Below are 12,752 nucleotides of genomic sequence, written 5' to 3'. Positions count from 1 at the left end.
AATTGAAACATAGCATCTGAGGCTGCATTAATCGAGGATACACGACATAAGGAACTATTCTATTTTTTTCCAAACTTTACCTTCAACAAGCGTAGATTTTTTTTTATTTTCTTTTTTTACCGATCACGAATCGTGTGTATTTCTCGTAAGACTGAGAGTAATAAAAAAAAAAAGCAAATCGCACCATCTCTGTAATAGGTAAATGCCTCTTTTTCTTCTGAGGTTGTCGGAATTATTGGTAATAAGATATTGGCTACAATTGAAAAGGTTTTATCAATAAAATTTCCATTTATCCGCGATCTAGACATAGGTAGCAATCCATTCTATTATTGTTCTCATTACTTCTCGCGGGAAAAGGATCCCCCCATGGAAAAGAATTCTACAGTACGAAATAACATAAAAACATATTCATTCTCATGAAAAAAAAAGGAAAAAATGGTCCGTCTATTCGATTTTAAAAATTTCAATATTCAAAAAAATAATTGATAAGAACTAAGAAATCAATATGGGACCCGGATTCGATTCCACCTTACTTTACTAGAATAGTCTACCAAAGAAAGAAACTATTCTTATGTGAATGAGGTTACAGCTTAGAATAAACTCAGTTGATTGAATTATGATACAAAGAAGAAAAAGAATCATTGTATGATGAAAATAGAATAGCCGCCCATTTTTTGTGTTGTATATTTATGTGTATACAATATACAATCAACTATATAAAAATTCTTTATCTATTTGTATTTTTAATAAAATAGATAGATAGGATACAGGTTTTTTTATAACTCTAAAATTGGCCTATAAAGCAATTTGAGAATTCTTCTGATATGGAGTCATAGTCTAAATAGATAGAATCATGATCTAAAGATATCCATTAACCATAAAATATAGACCCCTCGCTCAGTCAGTTCATTCTAATTTCTAATTTATTGATTTAATCATGTCGGTATAGTATAATAGAATCAAAAAAAGAAGAAAACATTGTTTTTGCAAACATGAATAGAAATAGAATTTTTCATGAATAGAAATAGATTTTTTTTTAGTTTTTGTAATAAAACAATTTTATCTTTATCTCCCATACTAGAAGGAAAAATCCTGCTTTTATTATGATATTTTATTATGATTATGATGAAAAATTTTCTATTTTTATCGCTTCCTAGTTAGAATTGATTGGTTGTACCTACCCAATAATCAAATATGAGTGATTCATTATTCACTCTATTTTCGGTTTTGTGGTCATAATCATTATGTTGGAGAGATGGCTGAGTGGTTGAAAGCGTAGCATTGGAATCGCTATGTAGGCTTTTGCTTACCGAGGGTTCGAATCCCTCTCTTTCCATATCTTCACCTAATTTACCGATCTTACTAACCACAATAGATCAAATATCAATGGATACAACTATTCCAACAGTTAGACCTTTCTTTGATATGGATTCCCTAATAGATTCTCTATTCCTAATGGTTGTGGTACGAAAAATACTGTTAAAGAAAAGAGTAGACAAGGAATGAAAATATCCCTCTCGGTCTATGACACCTAAATGGAAGAAAAATCCGGATCAAACCCTTATTTATCTTAATCTTACGTTAATTTACTTCGCTGAAAGGGAGCAAAATGGGTCGAACCCTTATTCTTATTCGTTTTTATTTTCTTTTTTTTTAAGGTTGAAGTCTGATGAGAATAATATTCTACAACTAGCAATTCATTTATCCCATTTATTATCTATTATTTGATTGACTAATCCTTTATATTGGTATGGTTGAAGAGTCAAATGGTTTGGCAATTCCCGAGGAGGGGATGAGTCCAGAGAATTTTGAATTAGAGCTCTAGATTTCTGTTCATCTCTCGCTGCAATAGTATCTCGGGGTTTGCAGCGATAACTTGGTATATCTACTATACGACCGTTAACTAAAATATGTATGTGGTTAACTAATTGGCGAGCTCCCAGAATAGTCGGAGCCATACCCAACCGAAAAAGGATGTTATCCAGACGCATTTCAAGTAACTGTAGTAAAACCTGACCTGTTGACCCCTTTGACTTTCCGGCGATACGAACGTATTTAAGTACTTGTCGTTCTGTAAGACCATAATGAAAACACAATTTTTGTTTTTCTTCTAAGCAAATACGATATTGAGAAAATTTCTCGGAACGCGATTGGTTTCTATGATCACTTCCAGCTCTCGTCCTTTTATTAGTTAGCCTTGGTAAAGCCCCCAGGCGACGTATTTTTTTTAAACGGGGACCTCGGTAACGCGGCATAAAGACTCCTTATTTCTATTTAATTGTTCATTCTTATTGATGAAAATTCATTTTACATAACAAACCTAAACTAAAAATGAACCAAACTCTAAATAAAGATAAAGCCAAATTGACTGAAGTTTTAAGAATAATGAGATGAGTTAGATAAATATAAATATCTTTCTATTCTATATTAGCAAAAGAAAATGACTCTTTTCGTGAGACAGTTGGATATTCCTATAACATAATAACATAATAAATCAACGGCTTTTGCGACAAGAGGAAGACATTTTATTTTATTTATTTTTTCAATATTCTTTGATTGCAAAGATGCATTATCAATCATGTATCATATAAAACATCGAATAAAACAAATAGAGAAAAGCCGACTATCGAAATCGAACCGATGGCCATCGCATTACAAATGAAATGCTCTAACCTTTGAGCTAAGAAGGTTAGCTACTGTGTGTTATTTCATCAAGCCGACTACTGTGTGTTATTTTAAAAATTGTTTATCCTATTTTTAAGAGTTCTAGTAAAAACTAACCATTCTAAATTTCTTTCTGGAATAATCTGTTTAAACTATCGTATTGTGAAAATAAACCGTTACATGGATACAAGTAGAAGCGTAACTATTATTATAACATAATCGAAGTCACCCAAAACCGAAACTGGTAGATAGCAAATACCATAAAATAAACATTAATTAATTTACTAAAGCTAACAAAACATAATCATTCAATATTATTACATAAACATCAAATTATCATACAAAAACTGACATAATCATCCAAAAAACCAAACATATCATAATCATATAATATTAAAACATAAACATCATATTATCATACAAAAACTAACATAATTGTAATACCGCGTAAATAACCCTATAAGAATTTAACCAAATATACTAACTTTTATAAGTCTTGTAACATCCTGCTTTTGGTTATAATGATAAAATAAATTTCGTTTATTTGATAGTGGGTCGTTATCGGTTTAGATGATTAGAATATGAGTTGGGCTAGTGTTGGGTGAATGGATATGGGTTATGGACTTGGGTTATGAAAAGAAAGAAGGAGAGAACATGGGCTTAAGCCCATGATCCCTAAATATATAAACCATAAACACCACTAAATTCCTCATTTACACATATTCCATACACCATTCAAAACACACACTTAAGCTCTCTTTCTCTTTAGTCTCTCTCTAGCCGAAACCAAGAAAGAATCCGAGCACCGACCCGAGGTAATGATAGTTTATTATTGTATGAGCTTAAACCCGTTAGATATAGTCACGAAACGACGAGCCAACACCGTTAAACCGTTTAAGTCACGAGATTCGGGTGGAATCGGGTATAATCCGAACCTATGATGAGCTTAGGGGTCACCCTAGCTCAGATCTGGATCGAATGGGAAAAAAAAACGGTGAAAAACGAGTTAAAACTTGTTTTTCCGACGTGTTCACGGTTTTCCGGCGGCGGCGCCGGAAAAGTTAATACGAGGATGTCAGGGAATGTTCTGACATTCCCTGACCTAACCCTAGTTTGCTACGGGGATTTAACGAATTAAAGGTGATTCACTAGCTGGTTCGTCTATGGGAACATAACGAACTAGCTACAGTTCGTGTTCAATTCGTTAAGTTGATTCGCTGAGGAAAGAATAACGAACTGGCCTTAGTTCGCGTCCAGATTCGTTAAGGAGAAGATAACGAATTAACCCCCAATTCGTTATAGTCATTCGTTAAGGAAACAACGAATTAGAAGGTCCAATTCGTTACCTGTACTGATTCGCTATGTGGACTGGTTCGCTATGAACTGATTCGTTATAGGATCCAGTTCGCTTAATAACAAGTTCGTTAAAGGGTTCAATTCGCTGCACGGATCAGTTCGTTAAGATAACACAATTCGTTAAGATCCAAGTAACGAACCAGATGTTTAACAAAATTACAGATTGGTCCCCGGACTTAGAAAATAAGGATTTAATTACAAAGAAGCCCTTGAACTTTCAAGTAGCAAATTATTTAATGATTCAAAATCCTAATGGGAAATGTGTTAAGACAGTTAATATAAATAAAAAATTTTTCCAAGCTGACCTGGCAGCTTAACCCCAGCCAGGGGCTCTGCCCCTTGGACCCCGCTAGGGGCTGCCGCCCCTAGAACACCGCTGCCAGGGGCGCTGCCCCCGGACCCCCATTCGTTGAGGGTAATAATTAAACTAGAAAGGCGATATGTGTAGTGATAGTTTAGTGAAACGTATAATTATTATACAGTTAGTCGTTCACAGCTCAAGAAGGGAATAACCATAAACGGTGAACGCAACCGCATTGAGGTGAGTTTATAGCCCCACTTCCTTGTTATGTTTTCGGGGCTGTGTGCATACTCGATGTGATAGTTAATACACTTACCTTAAGTGGTAAGTGTATGCCTTGTACGATTTATGTATGATGATTGCTTGACGGTGCGTGAACGATCTTCGGATATTGCATGTACCATCAGGTGGTAGCTAAAGACGTGATTGATATGTATGATGTAAGATAAGATGCATGTATGAATATTTATGATGTATGTATAATGTACGTATGATATGTTGATGGTACGTGAACGCTCTTCGGAGATTGCACGTATTGTCAGGAAAAGTATTTAAGGACAGGTATAGTATGAAGCTATGGAAGAAAGGGTACCGGACCTTAATAATATCCGAGGATGAAGGGTACCGGACCCTAATAATATCCGAGGATGAAGGGTGACCGGACTCTAATAATATCTGAGGATGAAGGGTGACCGGACCCTAATAATATCCGAGGATGAAGGGTGACCGGACCCTAATAATATCCGAGGATGGAGGGTACTGGACCCTAATAATATCCGAGGTATGTAGGGTGAAACGCCCTTTATAATGTATGGTTAGATATGAATGTTTATGGACGAATGCTGATCTTGATATGTATGTAATGCGTACCTTCGGGCACGTATATGTGTATGAAAAGTAAGTTATGTGATTAATTAGAACTCACTCAGCGTAGCTGACTTTTAGTATGCACGCAGGCAAATAGGTTGAGGCAGTTCGCGTGACTGAAGACACATGGCATGGAATCGAAGATACTGGCATCTTGGAGAAATGTTGTGATGTTTTAAAGACTATGTTTTGTTTTAATTGACTACGAATGTTTTATAAGACATGATTTGATGGTTATGTAAAATGTTATGGTTGAAGTTTTATTATTCCGCGAAAGTTTTTATTAACTCTGATATTTAGAACTGCGTTCATGAGTAAATCCAACATACAAAGTAGGGCTACCGGTAACGGGGCTTACAAGTCTAGGGACTAAAATGAAAATTCTGAAATATTGACACATCGCGATACGCGACGGGGGAACCATAAGGCCCATCGCGTATAGCGATGGACTTGCACACAGTCCCAGTTTTAGGTGGCGTAGCGATATGCGATGGCTCACCCGATAGGACCATCGCGTAGTGCGATGTCCACGTTAAGTAACCGGACACGTGTCCAATCACATGTCAACACGTGGCGCAATATGATAGGCCACGTGTCACAACGTGGAAAAGGCGGCGTAATATTGCGGCGTCGCGATACGCCACGGGGTAAAGAAAACCCAGCGCGTATCGCGATGGGTTGCAGAATCCGCCGTTAAAATGGGGTGATGGGCATTGAACCTCATTCATCCCAAAACACATTCATTTCACACACACATTGCATAGGAAAGAGTGCCTGATTGCCGTAACGAGCCGATGATCTGTTTATCGAAGTTCGTGCAAGTTTACAAAGTCGTAATCAAATTATCAATCACATAAGCGAGTTAGATCAAGACCCCACCTGTCAAGTTTACTCTTTTTTTAGTATTACCATTCCGAGTATCTGTACTAAGGTAGGAGTTACGTTTAAGAATATTCAAATAATAGCTTAAACATCAATCGAGGCTATGGCCTTTAACCTTGAAAATATTTTATAAACATTCACAAACAAGTATTCATAAACGTTACTTCTTGATGAAGTAATGTTAACAAAAGATATATTTTGACGGGCATGTAGTAAACTGTAAGGGGGATATCACTAGTAGTGAGTTTCTTGCCTAAGGAAAAGTAATTCGTACCAATCCAATCCACCGAGGGACCCGTTTACTTACCTGGAGAAACTCACCAACGTTTTATAACCTGTTAAGCCAAATCATGCTATATCAAACGTCACATAAAAACAGAGTTTTTTCATTCACAAACAAAGATAAACGATTTCAAGGTTAAGTTTAATAATCATATCTTAATCAAGAAACACCATTCAATTATATATACAAACCTATTTATGTATATGTCACACCCTGACCAAAGGCGGCGTAACATGCCGGGATGCAACAGATTGCCCAAAACACAAGACACTGTTAAAGTGACAATATTTAATCATATCATTTATTTCATAAATCAATAAACAATCACATAGTCTTGAATACAAGTAAACAAACAATCACATAACTTGTTTGTTTTGCTAATATCCTAATAGTCTTGATAATGTTTTTCGTCAAGTTCTCGAGTCAACCAAAGACAAACCTGTAACATTTCATAAAATAAAGTTTATCAACACAAAGGTTGGTGAACAATTCATAAGTTTGGGCATATAGTATACAGTAAGGAAAAGCCACAAAACTCGTATACGAAACAATAAATAAAAGCAATAACTTGGATAAAAAATATAAAATCGCTAATAGAATTACGTTAGCGACACCTAGCTATAAGGGTTTGCCAAATAGTCTAGGATTTTATAGTTATCGTTAATTGCATTAAGTTAACGACACCTTGCTATAAGGGTTGCCAAATAGACTAGGATTTTATAGTTCCACCAACCAAAAGCGATAAACACATAAGCATATAATCATAGAACACCAAATCAAGCAATTATTTAAGTAAAGTATACAATAACGTTTGTGGTTTAAGACTTAAGTATAAAACATTTAGTTTGAATAAGTATGAAATGTCACCCCTAAAACAAAAGATGGAAAACGGGGTATGAAAGCACTCACATTCAAGTTATAAACTTGATCGGTAAAATAACGGGTAAACGAAAGTATGAGGTTTAACGGGCAAAGTTTAGGTGAAAGAAAGTCTTGTATTTGAAAGGTTGTCTATGAAGTATTTAAATGAAATAAATGATAAGAAATGCAACAATTTAAGGTTTAAGGTTTAAAATGTAAATATTTACTAATTTATAATAATAACCCTTTAAAAATGTAAGTTTGCTCGAAACCGGGTTAAAATATCTAACCTTAATATTTACTCAACCTATGTTAAGTAATAAGATGGGTAAAAATGCAAGAATGCAAGTCCCTTTGGAATAAAGATACTAAAACAGGGTTTAACGAGTGTTTCGGGTTGTTGGTTCAGGTCTTGATAATTGGTCAAACCGAAGTCAACTTTCCAAAATAATGAATGTTATGAGATAACTCAGTAAAACTTAATAATACTTAACCTAGTATGTAGTTCTATTAGTTTAGAACTAACAACGCACGTTAAGCGAGTGTTCGGTTTTGTCGGTCCAAACTTTTTTATGAGATCAAGTTGGATCCATTTCAAGTACTTAAGAAAATAATTAAAATCAGTTTGTAAACTATTTTTAAAGAAATACACAAGTCTTGATAATTAAAACACACTTGTGTGTCTTAAGCGAGTAAAAATCGGTTTAGTTTCGTTTGGTTCGGTTTCCATCTCACAATAAGTTCATAGATGGTTTCCACATGCCCAAATATCCAAGAACTTGTATAATAATGTACAAATGAGAATACTTAAGTTTTACAACCAAAAATTTAACAATAAGGTCTTTAAATAAAAGTTCAGTTTGGTTCGGACTCTATCTCACAATAAGTTCACAGATGGTTTCCACATGCCCAAATATCCAAGAAATTGTATAATAATGTACAAATGAAAATACTTAAGTTTTTACAACCAAAAAGTTAACAATAAAGTCTTTAAACAAAAGTTCGGTTTCGGTTCGGATCTAGTTTCGGGTTAAGACCGAGGTTAGAATCTACAAACCCATAACCATAGAAATTAAAAAAAAATGATTTTATAAACTGAGATCTAACATTAAACATGTTTAAACAAGCATTTAACAAAAACTAGTAAGTAAGTTCGGTTTACGGTCTAGAGCTATTTACGGTTAAACCGAAGCATATACTTTTAGAACCCATAACCATGGAACTTGTAAATAAACAAAAATGAGCAGAAGTTAAGCATGGTTAGTATGTATAAACAAGTTACATAAGTATATATATATACATACATACATACATATATATATATATATATATTTATATCAAGAACACGAAGTCCTCCATGAAGCCTTGCCTTATTAGGTCCGAAACCTCACCGATCGAGACCGGAGAGTAACTACCAAAGTTAACAAGGGGTGTATATTATATATATGTTGTGCCACCATAAACAAGTATTAATAAGACTGCATAAGCTAATTAGAATGAAAGATTAAACTCAGTTTGACTTTTGGAAGTCAAGCATTCAAGAACACATAAATAAACAACCTTGGATCTTTGATGTTTGAGAGAGTTTTTGGAGTTGTAGCAGGGGAAAATGAAGGGAAATGGTGGTGTATATATAGGGTAATGTTGGTGGTCAAATATGGGTGTGAGACACAAGAGTTTTCATGAAAAATGGATTAAAACAAGTCACAAACAAACATACAAACGAGCTGCTGCAGCTGTGCAGATCGCGATACGCGACCATAGGTAGCATCCCCCATCGCGTAGCACGATGAGGTTGGTCATCAGCTTTTCCCAATTTTCAAAAGTGGCAGAAATGGCCCCCCGAGGTTCGTTTTAAGTGATTTTACGCGTTTTAAGGACCGGAAGGAATGTTTGCAAGACCCAACAAGTGTGAAACAATAATGTAACATAAAAACCACCATTTTGATTATCTCGAGGGTTTTGGTTTACAAAACGGGTCGGTTTATAAGAAAATGAATATAATAACGGAAACGAAACGGACCCAAAATTGACGAATGTCACAGTATTCCCAACTTTTTGAAAATTTCGTCCCGAAATTAAAATAAACTTAAAAAAAATAATTACTAACGAATATTGCTTTTAGTAAAATAATTGCATGAATTTTTTTTTTTAAGAATAACGTCAATTTCTTGCATGACTCGAAAAACGTCACAAATGAGAAACATAATAAAGACACTTATATATAGGATGTACCATAAGCATATCCACCATGCCCTTATCATAACTCGCATTTCTACCGTTTTTCCTCTATCATACTCGGGTCTGGGTTATCGCACATAAGTGCACTTACTATGGCTTCCATACGGGGATTTCGATAATTAAGTGTGCACCCATAGTTATTTAGATCGTCGTATGGTCCACATGGTTCGTTCAATTGCGTGGTTTATGAGACATATTTTATTTTGAAATATTTAAATAATGGAAACATACATAAAGCTGTTGAATTTTACAAATTATTGATAAAATAATACTAACGGTTGAAATTTTTTTTGGGGTTGACCTTTAAATAAGTAGAAAAAATGGGGTACATAATTGAAGCAACAAAATCCGAAGCTACCAATCAAGGTGAAAATAAAAATTCGGTTCAAATAAGAAAAGACGATCGAGTAAATAAAAAAATATTTTAGGGTAACCAATATGAAATAAGATTTGAAGTTAAAGTCATCAAGACAAATGTCAATGTCTATAAATCGAGGTACTAAATAAAATCGATAAATGAAACCCGCTAATGAGGACTCCGATAAATGGAAATGAAAAAAATCCAATAAATGAAAACGAAAATTCGACAAGTGAAAACTGAGAAACCCAATAAATGAACACATAAAGATGGAATAAACAACTATACAATTAACAATAACCTCGTACGATGAGTTTCATACGTGAACAAACTCGAGGTTATAAGCAGTTGAGAATATGATTTCGTGAAATGTAATAATGTGAGAAAAGAGGTGAGTTCCTTGGGTTGACGCATACATGTATCAAACTTAAGATAAATAGAATTTGATTATCAACCAAAGAAATCGATGAAATGTGATAACACGTGAATACGACCACTATTGTGAAACCATTTATATAATCGTCATCATAGTAACGGTTTCTATTAGCGCCAAAACTTGCGGACAACCACACATAGGCCGCTTAGTAGATTAAATGAAATGATGTAGAATAATGCATAGAATCATGTTTTGCATAAATGCTCAAATATGAAAAACATAGTCATGAAAAATTATCATTTAAAAGATAAACGAAATTTTTTTTAGCGAAATTGAGGTTTTGAAAGTATTACACAAATTGTTATTGAATAACTTGAATTTGGTCATAATCAAAACATCAAAATGAAATCTCATGAGCATAATATTGTCATCGAAACATCTCATCAAATGAAAATAAATAGTAAAAATCAATGAGACTCGAATAAACGATGAAATATATAAGTAGCGTGTCATGTAGAATGAAATTGAAAAATGAAGTCTTTAAGTAAAGTTGTTCATTCGTTTTCAAGAAAAATGAATATAATAATAAAATAGCCCCGTGGTAACGCGTAGCTAGAGAAACGTTTTGCTCATTATCGAAAGTAAATCTTGTAAGCCAAATTGTTAAAGGAATTTGTATACAAAAGTAATGATGCTTGCGATAATATGAGGTAATAATTCGCATAAATCGTTGTCAAACGAAAATTTGTGTCACAATATCTAGTATATAAAGTATTTATAAAAGCATCCCAAAAAGATTTGTAAAGCCATGATCATTGAGTTTATGCAAAAATAAGGAGAGTTGTAATTTGTTATTGAATAAATCTCGCATTCAACAATCAAAATGAGACCTCGTATTTATAAAGTTATTAAGAGATTTATCACCTTAGGTGACAATATTTAAATCCATGAAAACATGCATATAATCGTTTAATAATCTCTTTGAAAACAAATCCTCATAATGGAATTTTGTTGTCATGACAATATTACATTTTACAAAGATGATCTATAAAATATGGACATAACATGTAAATCGTTAATCTTGAAAGAGTTTATAATCTATAAGTGATTATCTGAACACATGAGGTTGTTATAAGAAAACTAGTTGTGTATATATATATATATATATATATATATATATATAAATTTAAGGAAAAATGTAACTCGCGTGTGTTGGGACGGGTTTTAGGCTTCGTACGGTGAATGGTTTGGAAATTTAGTGATAAGCGAGAGCGTTTAGGTTGGCTTGCGTAGTGAAGGTTTCTTGAGTTGGATCAATGGGTTTGTTGAGTTTAGGTCGTTTGAGTGGGTTAGGCTTAGATGGCTCGTATGAGTAGTGGTTGGGCTATTTGGATGAGGTTTTGCTGATTTGAGCTCGGGTTAACTTGATGGGTAGGAAAATTTGATCTTGCCTAGTTTGGGTTGAGATTCGGTTTATACATGTATTTTGAAAGGAGTATTTGAGGTTGCTAATTTTTTTGATATCAAACTCTATGGTTGGATGGGAAACGGTGTGGCGACACGGTTTGTGCTTTGACATAGTATAGGTCGAAAGATTGAGTCATAGTTGGGTAAGCTTAGGTTTGTATACGTTCAAGGCATTTGTGTGTGTGTTTATCGGTGTCTTTGGAGTATTAGTATGGTGAGTTGATAGGTTTTCATGACGTTAAAGTATAAGTATTTAAGGCTTTTTGTCGGGTTGATTTTGTACATCTTGGACTTGCATGGAGTTTGAGTAGGTGAGAGTATAGTTTTGGTAGGTTGGGTTTCGTTCATGTCGAGGAAAATTTGAGTGTGGGGGAAACTTTTGGAAGTGGATGGATGGTTTGATTTAAGGTGCAAGTTGGAGTTGGAATAGGAGTGTTTGGAAACTTGTAGTTGCATTTAGGGAAAATGTTTGGCTAATAACAATTTTTTTAAATTAAAAATATCATTTAATGTTGAAACATTCATGAAACTTTTGATAAATAAAGTTTCAAGTTAATATATATAGAATAAAATATTAAAATTTAAGCTTGTGAATTCATAACGAAATTCTTGCAAAAAGAGAAGAAAGTTTCCATTAAAACGAGTGTTGTTACGGCACGTCGGGTTGACTTAAGTTGAATATATTTTTTTGAAGGAAATTTTAAATCAAACAAGCCCGTGTAATGTATTCGTTTTCTTGAAATGCTTAAAATTAAGTAGTGGAAAATATCATGGGAAACTAGGTTAATAGAGTTTACATTTTGAAGTTTATTGTAAAAAAAATAAATAAATAAGTGTCGATTGTTATGAGGAAGAAAAATAAGTTTTATAAAGGTCAAAACAAAATTCCTTGCACATGAGAAAATAAATATAAAAAGAATAAGTGAATTTATATGTCGAAATTTGTTAAGAGGCATCAATGTGAATGATGAAAGCTTGTTTTGAGTATAGAAATTTGCGTAATGAAAATTTTACCAAGTTCGTTATTTAATAACGTATCACGAAAATACCACGGTGAGTTAAAATGACCGGCATTGTGAATCTAAAAATCGTCATA

The sequence above is a fragment of the Bidens hawaiensis genome, unplaced genomic scaffold, assembly GCF_021521415.1.
Source record: "Bidens hawaiensis isolate Kalapana, Puna unplaced genomic scaffold, B.hawaiensis_p1.1 tig00048242_1, whole genome shotgun sequence".
NCBI lineage: Eukaryota > Viridiplantae > Streptophyta > Magnoliopsida > Asterales > Asteraceae > Bidens > Bidens hawaiensis.
The sequence above is the reverse complement of the archived record's forward strand: the minus strand, read 5'-3'. Positions refer to the sequence as shown.